This window comes from Eleutherodactylus coqui, unplaced genomic scaffold, assembly GCF_035609145.1.
Source record: "Eleutherodactylus coqui strain aEleCoq1 unplaced genomic scaffold, aEleCoq1.hap1 HAP1_SCAFFOLD_101, whole genome shotgun sequence".
Taxonomy (NCBI): Eukaryota; Metazoa; Chordata; class Amphibia; order Anura; family Eleutherodactylidae; genus Eleutherodactylus; species Eleutherodactylus coqui.
In genome coordinates, this window is record NW_027102216.1 from 403,051 (window position 1) to 420,201 (window position 17,151).

Genomic DNA, 17,151 nt, shown 5'->3' on the forward strand with positions numbered 1-17,151 from the left:
GCACTCCGATTTCCACCATAATAATGTCCCGGACAACATACACGACGGTATTCTTGGTCCCATCCTTACTGTCCACCATGAAGCGTATGGTATTCTGGATCCCGGACATCTTCAAAAAGTCTGTCGATTTCTGAAAAATCACAGTGTGACTACTGCCAAGCAGTACGGTGATCGCTGGGCTAACCCAGATCACTCAAGCCCCCTGACCAGACCAACTGCACTTGATCTAGCCAAAAGGCCGAGAAGCGATAACCCGAAATGGGTTTCACCTGTAGCCCGGTCCGCCCAACTCCACTTCCAAGGCTTGAGGCAACACGCTCAGCCAGCACTCTGGGCGCACCCACAATGCACCCAGGCAGCTGGGAGAGCTATGAAAACTTTCCATAGCCCCGCCCCACGCCTTCTCAACCGCGCCCAGCCTCACACCCTCAGTCCTTCCTCTTGCACCGTGCTCACGCATCCTAGGCTTGCAGAGCCTGCTGCTGCAGGACTCGTCAGCTCCCTACAAACGAGGGTTAAGCCGGCGATGACACTAGAAGCAAGCACTAGTTTGTCTCTGAAGGTGCGTCGGCCGGTCGGTTGGAGGGATCTCTTCGGCCAGCCGCATTTCGAGTAGGGACGGATGGAAACTTTTTACCTAAAATAAGGGAAATTGGCTTCGGCCCCATAGGGCTTTATTGCCTTCCCCTGGGCCAGCATTAGTAGACCCTAGTAAGGAGAATATTAGAGCGGCATGGTCATCCGAAGAACTTAAAAACATACAGCAGGCCTTTTTTGCCCGCCCGCCATACATACATACATACCTACAGATTTTATATTTTTTTTACATATATACATTATATATATATATATACATACATACATACATACATACATACACACACACACACACACACACACACACACACACACACATACACACATATACACACACACATACAATCTTAAATCTATCTTTAATCTATATCTACAAAATCTGTAAATTAGAAATAATCCATATCTATATTCTACATAATTAATAAAGATAGATAGATAGATAGATAGATAGATAGATAGATAGATAGATAGATAGACTCACATACATGCATACATACATACATACTGTATGCAATTGAGCCAGGTGTTTGGAAGGCTGACGATGTCACTCCTTTGTGATGTCATCAATTTAGAAGCATTAATACCGGGCTTGGCAGCCATTTCAGTCAGTCTCTGCTGCAGCTGGGAGACGGGAGATGGTCTTTATTTCCACCAAGAAGCTGCAGAACTACCGGTAACTGCATCATTTTTATTTTATTCAATATAGGTTTTATTGGTTTCATGGAGGGGGGGAAACTTTTGCCTTATCTCAAAGCAATGTAAAAATAACTTTGACAATGAAACTTAATAAATCAATTTCGAGTTGAACTATATCATGTTTGTCTGTGATATTTTATAAGGTCTACAAACAGGGGAATGAGGGGAGGGTAAGGGGGGGGGGAGTGGTAAGGGAGGGTAGGTATCTATGACACGGGAGAAAGAGAAAATAAAACAAAAAGGGGGGGGGGGGGGGCGGGCTCCGGAATTGTTGTTTCTCTTTACAATTGTGGTTTAAACGTGTTACTCACATGTCCCTGTCTGTAACCACTTGGTAAATAGGGGTGAGCTCCGGGCATCTATCCATATCGCCCAGGTGTGATACAATTTATCATAGCCTGACGGCTCATCTAGAAGCCTCGTTCTCTCCATACGCTCTATTTCGTGGATCATTGTTATTTTTAGTGGAGTGCATTTTTTATGCAGCACACAAGGGGGAGACAGCGGCCTACCAAAATCTAGTTGGCTGCTGCTGTGGCTTTCTTTTTTTTAAAAAAAGGTAGGTTCCGTTCTTCCATGGTGAGGAATAGGCAGGGAGGTTCCGTTTTTGCCAGCTGGGGAATGCTTATAGGCAAGGCCTTATCCCTGGTGGTGCATGTAACGTTAGACCACGTTTCAGCATTCAGTCAGTCAGTGGCTGACAAACGAGCTCCATGCAAGTTTACATTAAACAGACACATTTCTTTCTTTACTGTATTGACTGCGGTCTGTAATCGAGCGGTTGAACTGTTTCTGTGTCCATGCATTGAATAAAGCAATACATCCTTGTAAAGTAGACGTCCGTTCGTTGGAGTTCTTTGCTCCCCGAGTGTTGCTCCATCTCTAAACGTTGGCCTGGATCTTCATGGACGAATACTGCCCATCCCACGTGGAGCGTGTATCTCAGCCCGCGTGGAGTGCTGCAGTCCAATGAGGTATTCCGTGCTACATAGCAAGCCTTGGGCCTGTGTGATTGGGGGTCCGCTGCTGTCTGTCCACTCTGAAGCGCGCATCCGGGGCCGGCCGCTTTTCGACTACCAGCGACTGCAGGTCACACACACAGGCTGGTTGGAATGGCCTAGCATTATCCTGATCTGGAGGTGTAACTTGAAGCTGCGGGGCCCGAGTACAAAGTCTGGAACTGGGCCCCCAAACTATAAAGCTTCATTGATAGCATTGGTTTACAATGTGGGGAAGAGAGACTTTATGGGCCCCCTGGGGCTCCGGGCCCCCTGCACATACACCCATGACCCGAATACGTGAAGCATACAGACGCAGGCTGCCAGGATACGCTGTGCCTGCCCGATGTTTCCAACTTGGCTATTAGCGCAGCGGTAGGTACGAACTATAGAGTGCGGCTGCCATATGAACTGGTGTGTGTGTTGTTTTGCTTCCAGTTGTACCTGTGCTGTGCACACTCTGGCAGACGCAGCTGCTCAGTGGATACAATGTTGCGAGCAGACGGGCTGAGTGTCAATCAAAGTGCTTGGGTGGTGGTAGCAGCAGCCGCCACAGCTGCGCTGCACCTCTTGCTCGTCAGTTTTGTTTTTCTGCTTTTGGAAACTGCTGTAGGAAAGGGGGTGCACCGGTCCTGGAGGTACTGCAATACCAGGTCAATGCGTGGAGTGGACAGAGCAAGCTCTTTTTCCAGCTCCCTGTTCTAAAAATCCATTTAATATATGGTCCCCAGATAGGGGACGTATCAGATATTAAACTGATAAGAACAGATTTTTTTTTTTTTTATAACCAAAGGTTTTTATTTATTCACAACATAATAAATCCATCACATTTATACAACATAAATACATTACAAATCATGACAAATCAACTAATTGTATCCATTTTTTAACCTTCCATATTCCCTCCGCATCGACTCCATCCTGTCTTTTGTCCCATAAATAAATAAAGTATAATTTCCCCAACACCATTCGCACGCTGTCCCTCTCACTTACATCCTTCCTCTTGAACACATACACATTCCTTACATCCCATAACACTTCCTTCACACACGCCATAAACAGCCACAACAGTCTCTCTCTCACACTGCCTCTCGCACCTAAACCAAACATAACTAACTCAAAGGACATGAAATTAACTCCTGTTATCTCCTTACATAACGAGCCAAGTCTCCGCAGCACATTCTGTGCATGGCTGCAATTCCAAAATAAATGAACCACATTCTCACATCCACCGCACCCCTCTCTTGGACATCTCTCACTCCTCACCAAACCTCTCACACGCTGAAACTCTCGCACCGGTAACACGCCATGCAGACTCTGCCATACAATCTCACTCTGCCTATTGCTCATCCCATCCATCCGCACTTTCTTCCACACTCTCTCCACATTCACTCTGCTAACAGAATTAATATCAGACATCTCGTCCTTACTCTCAATCATTCGTTTAACCATTCGCTTATTCTTTAGTACATTCACTTCACAGTCATCCAACTCAAACTTCGCCACAAAACATACTGTCCATTCATACCACTTAGGGATTTGGAAAGCAACTGGTTTCCTCAAGTCGTATTCGCACCATTTCATACGTACAAACCATCTCCCTGCTAGATACCTCATCATGCACGCCCCTTTGGTGGTTTTTTGCAACATGCTTAGTAGGAAAACTACGCTGTTGCATCCAAAGTATGTCTCTAAATTGGGAAAGCCCATCCCTCCTCTCTCCCAACTCTTGTACACTGCCTCCCTCCTCAGACGTTCCATTTTGGACCCCCAGAAGAACAGAAACATGACCCTGTTCAGCCTCCTCTGACCCATGTATCCCGGAGGGAAAACTAATGCCACGTATAAGAAAATGGGCAAAATTACGCTCTTTAATATTACGATTTTGCCTATCATAGTCAGGTTGCGTAATTTCCAAAAATTTAACCGGTTCTCCACCTTCTGTCTTGCCTCCTCCCAGCTCTCTTCCCCCTGTAAATTGTTATTAAACCTAATGCCTAGAATTTTAATTGGCCCGGACACAATATTTAAACCTATATCTGCATCCCCTCCAGTCTCACCAAACACCTTGCACTCACTTTTGTCCCAGTTGACACGGAACGCAGACGCACCACAAAACACAGACACTAACAGCTTCACTCTCCTCACTGCATTCTCAGACTCACACATCACACACACATCATCCATATACGCACACACCTTTAGCTCTCTGCCGTCACTACCTGGAATGTGGATCCCCCTCACCATCTTATCCTGTCTTATTAGACATAGTAACGGCTCCATGGCGCAGATGAAAACCACGGCCGACAGCGGACACCCCTGACGCACACCAGACATCACATTCACTCTCCTTCCAACCTTCCCATTCACTAACATACTACTATAAATCCTTTCATACAGACTCCTCACTCGCTCTACAAACATACCCGGGAACCCCATACACACCAACACTCGGAACAAGAATCCATGCGACAACCTGTCATACGCTTTTTCAAAGTCCAAGCTCACCACATACACACTCTTCTTTCGCTCCTTACAATCTCCCAGACAATCCCGCACCAGACACAGACTCTCATGCACCCTCCTACCGGGCACCGCACAGTACTGGTCCTCGCTCACCACGCTCTCCACTACCGCACGCATCCGATTTGCAATGATTTTAGCATAAATTTTATAGTCAGCATTAAGAAGCGTAATCGGACGCCAATTTTTTAAATTTTTCAGATTGCCCTTTTTGGGGATTAATACAACCACTCCACCTCGCATACTTTCAGCTACATCCACATTCACCCACATGTACTGGCACACTTCACACACATCTTTCCCTATCACACTCCACAGCATACGATAATATTCAATCGGTAACCCATCCATACCAGGCGTTTTATTAGCGGCCATACTCTGGACCGCCTCCCACACTTCTTTAGCGGTGATGTCATGTGTGATGGACACTTGGTCCGCCTCCCCTAACTTGTTTTCAAGTGTAGTTAACACGTCATCCTCCAGGACTTCATCCCTCCATTTTACCTTATATAAGTCCTCATAGAAGGATGCTACCTCTTCGTACACCTCCTCCCCCCTCACCTCCCCTCCTGTCTCTCTCTCTATTACTTCGAAGGTAGGTTTTTTAGAAAACACTTTTTTAAAAAAGAACCGCGAACATGTCTCATCATGCAGCATCTTGTCTAATTTAGCGCGGTACATTATGCTCTTCCCTTTTTCCACTAGATAATTATTTATCTCTCTTCTGGTTTTCAAGATGTCTTCTTGCACATCTCTTCCGTTATCGCGCAATTTTATCAACAGGCTTAGTTTGTTGCCAAGCCTCACGTACTCTGCCTTCCTTTCCCTGGCTACTTTGTATCCTGCCGACTTGAAAAAGGTTTTAGTTTTCCCCTTTACCCAATCCCACCAATCTAAGACATTTACAAAGTCCCCCTTTCTGTCCCTCCACCTCCTATACAGACTTTCATATTGTTTTTTTATGTCCTGTCCCTCCAGAAGCTTGAGGTTCAGCTTCCAGACTCCCCTCCCCCACACAACACTGTTCCCCACCTCCACCCCACATAACAGACACTCATGATCTGAGAATAGCGCCATCTCTTGAACATAACTTGTGGCAGATAGACCTTCTGATAAAAAACAATAATCAATTTTGGAGTGGACTCCACCCCTGTCCGCATGGTATGTATTAAGCTGAGGGGATATGCCACACGCCTGTTGGATATCCCTCAGGTGAAAATCAGAGCATAGTTCAAATAAACATTTTGCAGACACGTCAAACGATTTTTTTGAGAGGTCACAATTCATGTCCCCTATGAGGACGGTAGGTGTCCTTCCTTGCATGAAAAACTTTATTTTGTTAAATAGAGCGCTCCTCTCATGCTTCTCCGCAGGTGCATACACATTAATAACACGGAATTGCGTACCTCTATATAATAACACCGCGGAGATGCATCTTCCAGCCTCAATTATTTCGCTACTCTGTAGCGCCAACTCTCTGGAGTTAATAAGTATACCGACTCCGTCGTTTTTGTTATATGTACTCCCAGACCACACAGCAGCACCATAAGGCCATTCTGACGGGCTGACATCAGTGTCTATACCACACTCCTGCAAGCAAAATAAATCAGCATTCTTCTGATGCAAAAAACTAAAAATTGCTGCCCTTCTGGCCTTTGATTTAAAAACGCGCACGTTCTGGGAACATATATTCAAAACCATAATTGTTATACCTTTGCAGAAAAATGTCTTAGTTCACGCAAAGACCTTTTAACAAATGTCATACACTTATATGCCTTCCACTTAAAGTGGCTAAACCACTAAATACACAGGATTATATAGACACTTTGTGGCTCATTTTATAAGTCCTCGCCACTCTCACCTGAGCACTCCAGGTCTTGCGCCAAAGTCTCGAAAGGGTTACTGACCTCCATGAGCGTCTCTTTACTTTTTGTGCACCTTCTTTTTTTGGCTGTGTTCTTTCCAGCCACCTCCACAAACTCCTCCTCACTGGAGTCATTCAGCCCACCACCTCCACCCTCCCTCTTACTCAGGACTGTCTCAGGGGAGGAAAACTCCTCAATGTTCCCTGAGGGGTTAATGGGGCTGTCCACTTCCTCGATGATCTCCTCCAACTGTCTGATAACCCCAACCACCTGCTCTTCCGGAGTAGCACTCCCAACATGCGGCGTCTCAGGTACTTTTTGGGTATCCACTTTCCTCTTAATTTCCTCCTCTTTTCCTGCTTTAGCAGCCGCAGACACAGACGCAGCTGCAGCTCTCACTGCCTTGGCTCTCACAGGAACAACAGGTGTAACTCTCTCAGCAGCTCCCTGCTCAGGCTGGACAGACACCTCATTAGCTGCAGCTGATGGCCGAGGTTCTGCAGCAGCCGCACCTGCAGACGTGCTCGCCTTGCTGGCTGCTGCTCCCTCCTCAGGGGGTCGCCGCCAGCCACCAAAACCACCGTTCGCCGGGCAATCTTTCACCACGTGCTCAGACGACCCACAAAGATCGCACCTCTTTGGCTTAGGGCAGTCGCCAGCATGGTGCCCAACACCCTTGCAGTTTCTGCACACAAGGCCTTTGGTGCAGTCCGCTTTAATGTGACCAAACTGTTCGCAATTCCGGCAATAGGTCGGCTGTCCTGCATAATGTAAGTAGCCACGGTAGCCAGCAATGGAAAAATTGGCAGGGGGGTGCATCACTCCCCCGATACGACTTGGGTTCCTCTTCAGTCTCACCATGAATTTATATTTACAGTTAAATATTCCTAGGATATTCTTCTGTTTTTCACCACCTCGTACGTGGTCGCAATACTGCTCAAGGAAACTGAAAAGGAGGCCCACATCCGTGTAAGGGTTAAACACGTGCACAGTCACCAGCCTCTCCTGCAAGCCAAACAGGGGGGTTATTTTAACCCCGTTAAGGAGCTCAGTGTCTCTCTGGGTTCGCAGCCATTCAAACACGTTTAGGCATGCCCCTTCATCACAAAAAGTGACATCATATTGCCCCTGACGGGGAAAGTCCTGGACACTATAGATCTCCTCCACAGGTACATCACCTTTTTCCAACAGTACGTCCCGGACGATGTAAACCAGGTTGTTCTTTAGGCTGCTCTTGGACTCCACCTCAAACCGGATCGTGTTCTTGATGCCGTACATCCTGCAAGGTAACTGTCGGTGTAACACCACAGATAAAGTGATCCTTCTCACTGGGTGAACCCCAGCACACCCACGGCCCACAGCTCAGACCAAGCTTTACACTTGATCTTAGCCAAAAGGCCGAGAAGCGATAACCCGAAATGGGTTTCACCTGTAGCCCGGTCCGCCCAACTCCACTTCCAAGGCTTGAGGCAACACGCTCAGCCAGCACTCTGGGCGCACCCACAATGCACCCAGGCAGCTGGGAGAGCTATGAAAACTTTCCATAGCCCCGCCCCACGCCTTCTCAACCGCGCCCAGCCTCACACCCTCAGTCCTTCCTCTTGCACCGTGCTCACGCATCCTAGGCTTGCAGAGCCTGCTGCTGCAGGACTCGTCAGCTCCCTACAAACGAGGGTTAAGCCGGCGATGACACTAGAAGCAAGCACTAGTTTGTCTCTGAAGGTGCGTCGGCCGGTCGGTTGGAGGGATCTCTTCGGCCAGCCGCATTTCGAGTAGGGACGGATGGAAACTTTTTACCTAAAATAAGGGAAATTGGCTTCGGCCCCATAGGGCTTTATTGCCTTCCCCTGGGCCAGCATTAGTAGACCCTAGTAAGGAGAATATTAGAGCGGCATGGTCATCCGAAGAACTTAAAAACATACAGCAGGCCTTTTTTGCCCGCCCGCCATACATACATACATACCTACAGATTTTATATTTTTTTTACATATATACATTATATATATATATATACATACATACATACATACATACATACACACACACACACACACACACACACACACATACACACATATACACACACACATACAATCTTAAATCTATCTTTAATCTATATCTACAAAATCTGTAAATTAGAAATAATCCATATCTATATTCTACATAATTAATAAAGATAGATAGATAGATAGATAGATAGATAGACTCACATACATGCATACATACATACATACTGTATGCAATTGAGCCAGGTGTTTGGAAGGCTGACGATGTCACTCCTTTGTGATGTCATCAATTTAGAAGCATTAATACCGGGCTTGGCAGCCATTTCAGTCAGTCTCTGCTGCAGCTGGGAGACGGGAGATGGTCTTTATTTCCACCAAGAAGCTGCAGAACTACCGGTAACTGCATCATTTTTATTTTATTCAATATAGGTTTTATTGGTTTCATGGAGGGGGGGAAACTTTTGCCTTATCTCAAAGCAATGTAAAAATAACTTTGACAATGAAACTTAATAAATCAATTTCGAGTTGAACTATATCATGTTTGTCTGTGATATTTTATAAGGTCTACAAACAGGGGAATGAGGGGAGGGTAAGGGGGGGGGGGAGTGGTAAGGGAGGGTAGGTATCTATGACACGGGAGAAAGAGAAAATAAAACAAAAAGGGGGGGGGGGGCGGGCTCCGGAATTGTTGTTTCTCTTTACAATTGTGGTTTAAACGTGTTACTCACATGTCCCTGTCTGTAACCACTTGGTAAATAGGGGTGAGCTCCGGGCATCTATCCATATCGCCCAGGTGTGATACAATTTATCATAGCCTGACGGCTCATCTAGAAGCCTCGTTCTCTCCATACGCTCTATTTCGTGGATCATTGTTATTTTTAGTGGAGTGCATTTTTTATGCAGCACACAAGGGGGAGACAGCGGCCTACCAAAATCTAGTTGGCTGCTGCTGTGGCTTTCTTTTTTTTAAAAAAAGGTAGGTTCCGTTCTTCCATGGTGAGGAATAGGCAGGGAGGTTCCGTTTTTGCCAGCTGGGGAATGCTTATAGGCAAGGCCTTATCCCTGGTGGTGCATGTAACGTTAGACCACGTTTCAGCATTCAGTCAGTCAGTGGCTGACAAACGAGCTCCATGCAAGTTTACATTAAACAGACACATTTCTTTCTTTACTGTATTGACTGCGGTCTGTAATCGAGCGGTTGAACTGTTTCTGTGTCCATGCATTGAATAAAGCAATACATCCTTGTAAAGTAGACGTCCGTTCGTTGGAGTTCTTTGCTCCCCGAGTGTTGCTCCATCTCTAAACGTTGGCCTGGATCTTCATGGACGAATACTGCCCATCCCACGTGGAGCGTGTATCTCAGCCCGCGTGGAGTGCTGCAGTCCAATGAGGTATTCCGTGCTACATAGCAAGCCTTGGGCCTGTGTGATTGGGGGTCCGCTGCTGTCTGTCCACTCTGAAGCGCGCATCCGGGGCCGGCCGCTTTTCGACTACCAGCGACTGCAGGTCACACACACAGGCTGGTTGGAATGGCCTAGCATTATCCTGATCTGGAGGTGTAACTTGAAGCTGCGGGGCCCGAGTACAAAGTCTGGAACTGGGCCCCCAAACTATAAAGCTTCATTGATAGCATTGGTTTACAATGTGGGGAAGAGAGACTTTATGGGCCCCCTGGGGCTCCGGGCCCCCTGCACATACACCCATGACCCGAATACGTGAAGCATACAGACGCAGGCTGCCAGGATACGCTGTGCCTGCCCGATGTTTCCAACTTGGCTATTAGCGCAGCGGTAGGTACGAACTATAGAGTGCGGCTGCCATATGAACTGGTGTGTGTGTTGTTTTGCTTCCAGTTGTACCTGTGCTGTGCACACTCTGGCAGACGCAGCTGCTCAGTGGATACAATGTTGCGAGCAGACGGGCTGAGTGTCAATCAAAGTGCTTGGGTGGTGGTAGCAGCAGCCGCCACAGCTGCGCTGCACCTCTTGCTCGTCAGTTTTGTTTTTCTGCTTTTGGAAACTGCTGTAGGAAAGGGGGTGCACCGGTCCTGGAGGTACTGCAATACCAGGTCAATGCGTGGAGTGGACAGAGCAAGCTCTTTTTCCAGCTCCCTGTTCTAAAAATCCATTTAATATATGGTCCCCAGATAGGGGACGTATCAGATATTAAACTGATAAGAACAGATACTACACTTGATCTTAGCCAAAAGGCCGAGAAGCGATAACCCGAAATGGGTTTCACCTGTAGCCCGGTCCGCCCAACTCCACTTCCAAGGCTTGAGGCAACACGCTCAGCCAGCACTCTGGGCGCACCCACAATGCACCCAGGCAGCTGGGAGAGCTATGAAAACTTTCCATAGCCCCGCCCCACGCCTTCTCAACCGCGCCCAGCCTCACACCCTCAGTCCTTCCTCTTGCACCGTGCTCACGCATCCTAGGCTTGCAGAGCCTGCTGCTGCAGGACTCGTCAGCTCCCTACAAACGAGGGTTAAGCCGGCGATGACACTAGAAGCAAGCACTAGTTTGTCTCTGAAGGTGCGTCGGCCGGTCGGTTGGAGGGATCTCTTCGGCCAGCCGCATTTCGAGTAGGGACGGATGGAAACTTTTTACCTAAAATAAGGGAAATTGGCTTCGGCCCCATAGGGCTTTATTGCCTTCCCCTGGGCCAGCATTAGTAGACCCTAGTAAGGAGAATATTAGAGCGGCATGGTCATCCGAAGAACTTAAAAACATACAGCAGGCCTTTTTTGCCCGCCCGCCATACATACATACATACCTACAGATTTTATATTTTTTTTACATATATACATTATATATATATATATACATACATACATACATACATACATACACACACACACACACACACACACACACACACACATACACACATATACACACACACATACAATCTTAAATCTATCTTTAATCTATATCTACAAAATCTGTAAATTAGAAATAATCCATATCTATATTCTACATAATTAATAAAGATAGATAGATAGATAGATAGATAGATAGATAGATAGATAGACTCACATACATGCATACATACATACATACTGTATGCAATTGAGCCAGGTGTTTGGAAGGCTGACGATGTCACTCCTTTGTGATGTCATCAATTTAGAAGCATTAATACCGGGCTTGGCAGCCATTTCAGTCAGTCTCTGCTGCAGCTGGGAGACGGGAGATGGTCTTTATTTCCACCAAGAAGCTGCAGAACTACCGGTAACTGCATCATTTTTATTTTATTCAATATAGGTTTTATTGGTTTCATGGAGGGGGGGAAACTTTTGCCTTATCTCAAAGCAATGTAAAAATAACTTTGACAATGAAACTTAATAAATCAATTTCGAGTTGAACTATATCATGTTTGTCTGTGATATTTTATAAGGTCTACAAACAGGGGAATGAGGGGAGGGTAAGGGGGGGGGGGAGTGGTAAGGGAGGGTAGGTATCTATGACACGGGAGAAAGAGAAAATAAAACAAAAAGGGGGGGGGGGGGGGCGGGCTCCGGAATTGTTGTTTCTCTTTACAATTGTGGTTTAAACGTGTTACTCACATGTCCCTGTCTGTAACCACTTGGTAAATAGGGGTGAGCTCCGGGCATCTATCCATATCGCCCAGGTGTGATACAATTTATCATAGCCTGACGGCTCATCTAGAAGCCTCGTTCTCTCCATACGCTCTATTTCGTGGATCATTGTTATTTTTAGTGGAGTGCATTTTTTATGCAGCACACAAGGGGGAGACAGCGGCCTACCAAAATCTAGTTGGCTGCTGCTGTGGCTTTCTTTTTTTTAAAAAAAGGTAGGTTCCGTTCTTCCATGGTGAGGAATAGGCAGGGAGGTTCCGTTTTTGCCAGCTGGGGAATGCTTATAGGCAAGGCCTTATCCCTGGTGGTGCATGTAACGTTAGACCACGTTTCAGCATTCAGTCAGTCAGTGGCTGACAAACGAGCTCCATGCAAGTTTACATTAAACAGACACATTTCTTTCTTTACTGTATTGACTGCGGTCTGTAATCGAGCGGTTGAACTGTTTCTGTGTCCATGCATTGAATAAAGCAATACATCCTTGTAAAGTAGACGTCCGTTCGTTGGAGTTCTTTGCTCCCCGAGTGTTGCTCCATCTCTAAACGTTGGCCTGGATCTTCATGGACGAATACTGCCCATCCCACGTGGAGCGTGTATCTCAGCCCGCGTGGAGTGCTGCAGTCCAATGAGGTATTCCGTGCTACATAGCAAGCCTTGGGCCTGTGTGATTGGGGGTCCGCTGCTGTCTGTCCACTCTGAAGCGCGCATCCGGGGCCGGCCGCTTTTCGACTACCAGCGACTGCAGGTCACACACACAGGCTGGTTGGAATGGCCTAGCATTATCCTGATCTGGAGGTGTAACTTGAAGCTGCGGGGCCCGAGTACAAAGTCTGGAACTGGGCCCCCAAACTATAAAGCTTCATTGATAGCATTGGTTTACAATGTGGGGAAGAGAGACTTTATGGGCCCCCTGGGGCTCCGGGCCCCCTGCACATACACCCATGACCCGAATACGTGAAGCATACAGACGCAGGCTGCCAGGATACGCTGTGCCTGCCCGATGTTTCCAACTTGGCTATTAGCGCAGCGGTAGGTACGAACTATAGAGTGCGGCTGCCATATGAACTGGTGTGTGTGTTGTTTTGCTTCCAGTTGTACCTGTGCTGTGCACACTCTGGCAGACGCAGCTGCTCAGTGGATACAATGTTGCGAGCAGACGGGCTGAGTGTCAATCAAAGTGCTTGGGTGGTGGTAGCAGCAGCCGCCACAGCTGCGCTGCACCTCTTGCTCGTCAGTTTTGTTTTTCTGCTTTTGGAAACTGCTGTAGGAAAGGGGGTGCACCGGTCCTGGAGGTACTGCAATACCAGGTCAATGCGTGGAGTGGACAGAGCAAGCTCTTTTTCCAGCTCCCTGTTCTAAAAATCCATTTAATATATGGTCCCCAGATAGGGGACGTATCAGATATTAAACTGATAAGAACAGATACTACACTTGATCTTAGCCAAAAGGCCGAGAAGCGATAACCCGAAATGGGTTTCACCTGTAGCCCGGTCCGCCCAACTCCACTTCCAAGGCTTGAGGCAACACGCTCAGCCAGCACTCTGGGCGCACCCACAATGCACCCAGGCAGCTGGGAGAGCTATGAAAACTTTCCATAGCCCCGCCCCACGCCTTCTCAACCGCGCCCAGCCTCACACCCTCAGTCCTTCCTCTTGCACCGTGCTCACGCATCCTAGGCTTGCAGAGCCTGCTGCTGCAGGACTCGTCAGCTCCCTACAAACGAGGGTTAAGCCGGCGATGACACTAGAAGCAAGCACTAGTTTGTCTCTGAAGGTGCGTCGGCCGGTCGGTTGGAGGGATCTCTTCGGCCAGCCGCATTTCGAGTAGGGACGGATGGAAACTTTTTACCTAAAATAAGGGAAATTGGCTTCGGCCCCATAGGGCTTTATTGCCTTCCCCTGGGCCAGCATTAGTAGACCCTAGTAAGGAGAATATTAGAGCGGCATGGTCATCCGAAGAACTTAAAAACATACAGCAGGCCTTTTTTGCCCGCCCGCCATACATACATACATACCTACAGATTTTATATTTTTTTTACATATATACATTATATATATATATATACATACATACATACATACATACATACACACACACACACACACACACACACACACACACATACACACATATACACACACACATACAATCTTAAATCTATCTTTAATCTATATCTACAAAATCTGTAAATTAGAAATAATCCATATCTATATTCTACATAATTAATAAAGATAGATAGATAGATAGATAGATAGATAGATAGATAGATAGATAGATAGATAGATAGATAGATAGATAGATAGACTCACATACATGCATACATACATACATACTGTATGCAATTGAGCCAGGTGTTTGGAAGGCTGACGATGTCACTCCTTTGTGATGTCATCAATTTAGAAGCATTAATACCGGGCTTGGCAGCCATTTCAGTCAGTCTCTGCTGCAGCTGGGAGACGGGAGATGGTCTTTATTTCCACCAAGAAGCTGCAGAACTACCGGTAACTGCATCATTTTTATTTTATTCAATATAGGTTTTATTGGTTTCATGGAGGGGGGGAAACTTTTGCCTTATCTCAAAGCAATGTAAAAATAACTTTGACAATGAAACTTAATAAATCAATTTCGAGTTGAACTATATCATGTTTGTCTGTGATATTTTATAAGGTCTACAAACAGGGGAATGAGGGGAGGGTAAGGGGGGGGGGGAGTGGTAAGGGAGGGTAGGTATCTATGACACGGGAGAAAGAGAAAATAAAACAAAAAGGGGGGGGGGGGGGCGGGCTCCGGAATTGTTGTTTCTCTTTACAATTGTGGTTTAAACGTGTTACTCACATGTCCCTGTCTGTAACCACTTGGTAAATAGGGGTGAGCTCCGGGCATCTATCCATATCGCCCAGGTGTGATACAATTTATCATAGCCTGACGGCTCATCTAGAAGCCTCGTTCTCTCCATACGCTCTATTTCGTGGATCATTGTTATTTTTAGTGGAGTGCATTTTTTATGCAGCACACAAGGGGGAGACAGCGGCCTACCAAAATCTAGTTGGCTGCTGCTGTGGCTTTCTTTTTTTTAAAAAAAGGTAGGTTCCGTTCTTCCATGGTGAGGAATAGGCAGGGAGGTTCCGTTTTTGCCAGCTGGGGAATGCTTATAGGCAAGGCCTTATCCCTGGTGGTGCATGTAACGTTAGACCACGTTTCAGCATTCAGTCAGTCAGTGGCTGACAAACGAGCTCCATGCAAGTTTACATTAAACAGACACATTTCTTTCTTTACTGTATTGACTGCGGTCTGTAATCGAGCGGTTGAACTGTTTCTGTGTCCATGCATTGAATAAAGCAATACATCCTTGTAAAGTAGACGTCCGTTCGTTGGAGTTCTTTGCTCCCCGAGTGTTGCTCCATCTCTAAACGTTGGCCTGGATCTTCATGGACGAATACTGCCCATCCCACGTGGAGCGTGTATCTCAGCCCGCGTGGAGTGCTGCAGTCCAATGAGGTATTCCGTGCTACATAGCAAGCCTTGGGCCTGTGTGATTGGGGGTCCGCTGCTGTCTGTCCACTCTGAAGCGCGCATCCGGGGCCGGCCGCTTTTCGACTACCAGCGACTGCAGGTCACACACACAGGCTGGTTGGAATGGCCTAGCATTATCCTGATCTGGAGGTGTAACTTGAAGCTGCGGGGCCCGAGTACAAAGTCTGGAACTGGGCCCCCAAACTATAAAGCTTCATTGATAGCATTGGTTTACAATGTGGGGAAGAGAGACTTTATGGGCCCCCTGGGGCTCCGGGCCCCCTGCACATACACCCATGACCCGAATACGTGAAGCATACAGACGCAGGCTGCCAGGATACGCTGTGCCTGCCCGATGTTTCCAACTTGGCTATTAGCGCAGCGGTAGGTACGAACTATAGAGTGCGGCTGCCATATGAACTGGTGTGTGTGTTGTTTTGCTTCCAGTTGTACCTGTGCTGTGCACACTCTGGCAGACGCAGCTGCTCAGTGGATACAATGTTGCGAGCAGACGGGCTGAGTGTCAATCAAAGTGCTTGGGTGGTGGTAGCAGCAGCCGCCACAGCTGCGCTGCACCTCTTGCTCGTCAGTTTTGTTTTTCTGCTTTTGGAAACTGCTGTAGGAAAGGGGGTGCACCGGTCCTGGAGGTACTGCAATACCAGGTCAATGCGTGGAGTGGACAGAGCAAGCTCTTTTTCCAGCTCCCTGTTCTAAAAATCCATTTAATATATGGTCCCCAGATAGGGGACGTATCAGATATTAAACTGATAAGAACAGATACTACACTTGATCTTAGCCAAAAGGCCGAGAAGCGATAACCCGAAATGGGTTTCACCTGTAGCCCGGTCCGCCCAACTCCACTTCCAAGGCTTGAGGCAACACGCTCAGCCAGCACTCTGGGCGCACCCACAATGCACCCAGGCAGCTGGGAGAGCTATGAAAACTTTCCATAGCCCCGCCCCACGCCTTCTCAACCGCGCCCAGCCTCACACCCTCAGTCCTTCCTCTTGCACCGTGCTCACGCATCCTAGGCTTGCAGAGCCTGCTGCTGCAGGACTCGTCAGCTCCCTACAAACGAGGGTTAAGCCGGCGATGACACTAGAAGCAAGCACTAGTTTGTCTCTGAAGGTGCGTCGGCCGGTCGGTTGGAGGGATCTCTTCGGCCAGCCGCATTTCGAGTAGGGACGGATGGAAACTTTTTACCTAAAATAAGGGAAATTGGCTTCGGCCCCATAGGGCTTTATTGCCTTCCCCTGGGCCAGCATTAGTAGACCCTAGTAAGGAGAATATTAGAGCGGCATGGTCATCCGAAGAACTTAAAAACATACAGCAGGCCTTTTTTGCCCGCCCGCCAT

The 17,151-nt window shown here is 47.3% G+C and overlaps 4 non-coding genes across 4 annotated transcripts; all 4 read right to left on the reverse strand.

The window, feature by feature from the left end:
• Window positions 1–2,907: 2,907 nt before the first annotated feature.
• Window positions 2,908–3,094, reverse strand: LOC136599536 (U2 spliceosomal RNA). The gene has a single exon (XR_010789084.1). It is a non-coding gene; the product is annotated as a U2 spliceosomal RNA (small nuclear RNA).
• A 7,622-nt stretch (window positions 3,095–10,716) lies between these two features.
• Window positions 10,717–10,907, reverse strand: LOC136599486 (U2 spliceosomal RNA). Its single transcript, XR_010789039.1, has one exon. It is a non-coding gene; the product is annotated as a U2 spliceosomal RNA (small nuclear RNA).
• Window positions 10,908–13,553: 2,646 nt separating this feature from the next.
• On the reverse strand, window positions 13,554–13,744 carry LOC136599488 (U2 spliceosomal RNA). Its single transcript, XR_010789040.1, has one exon. It is a non-coding gene; the product is annotated as a U2 spliceosomal RNA (small nuclear RNA).
• Window positions 13,745–16,421: 2,677 nt separating this feature from the next.
• Window positions 16,422–16,612, reverse strand: LOC136599489 (U2 spliceosomal RNA). The gene has a single exon (XR_010789041.1). It is a non-coding gene; the product is annotated as a U2 spliceosomal RNA (small nuclear RNA).
• Window positions 16,613–17,151: the final 539 nt, after the last annotated feature.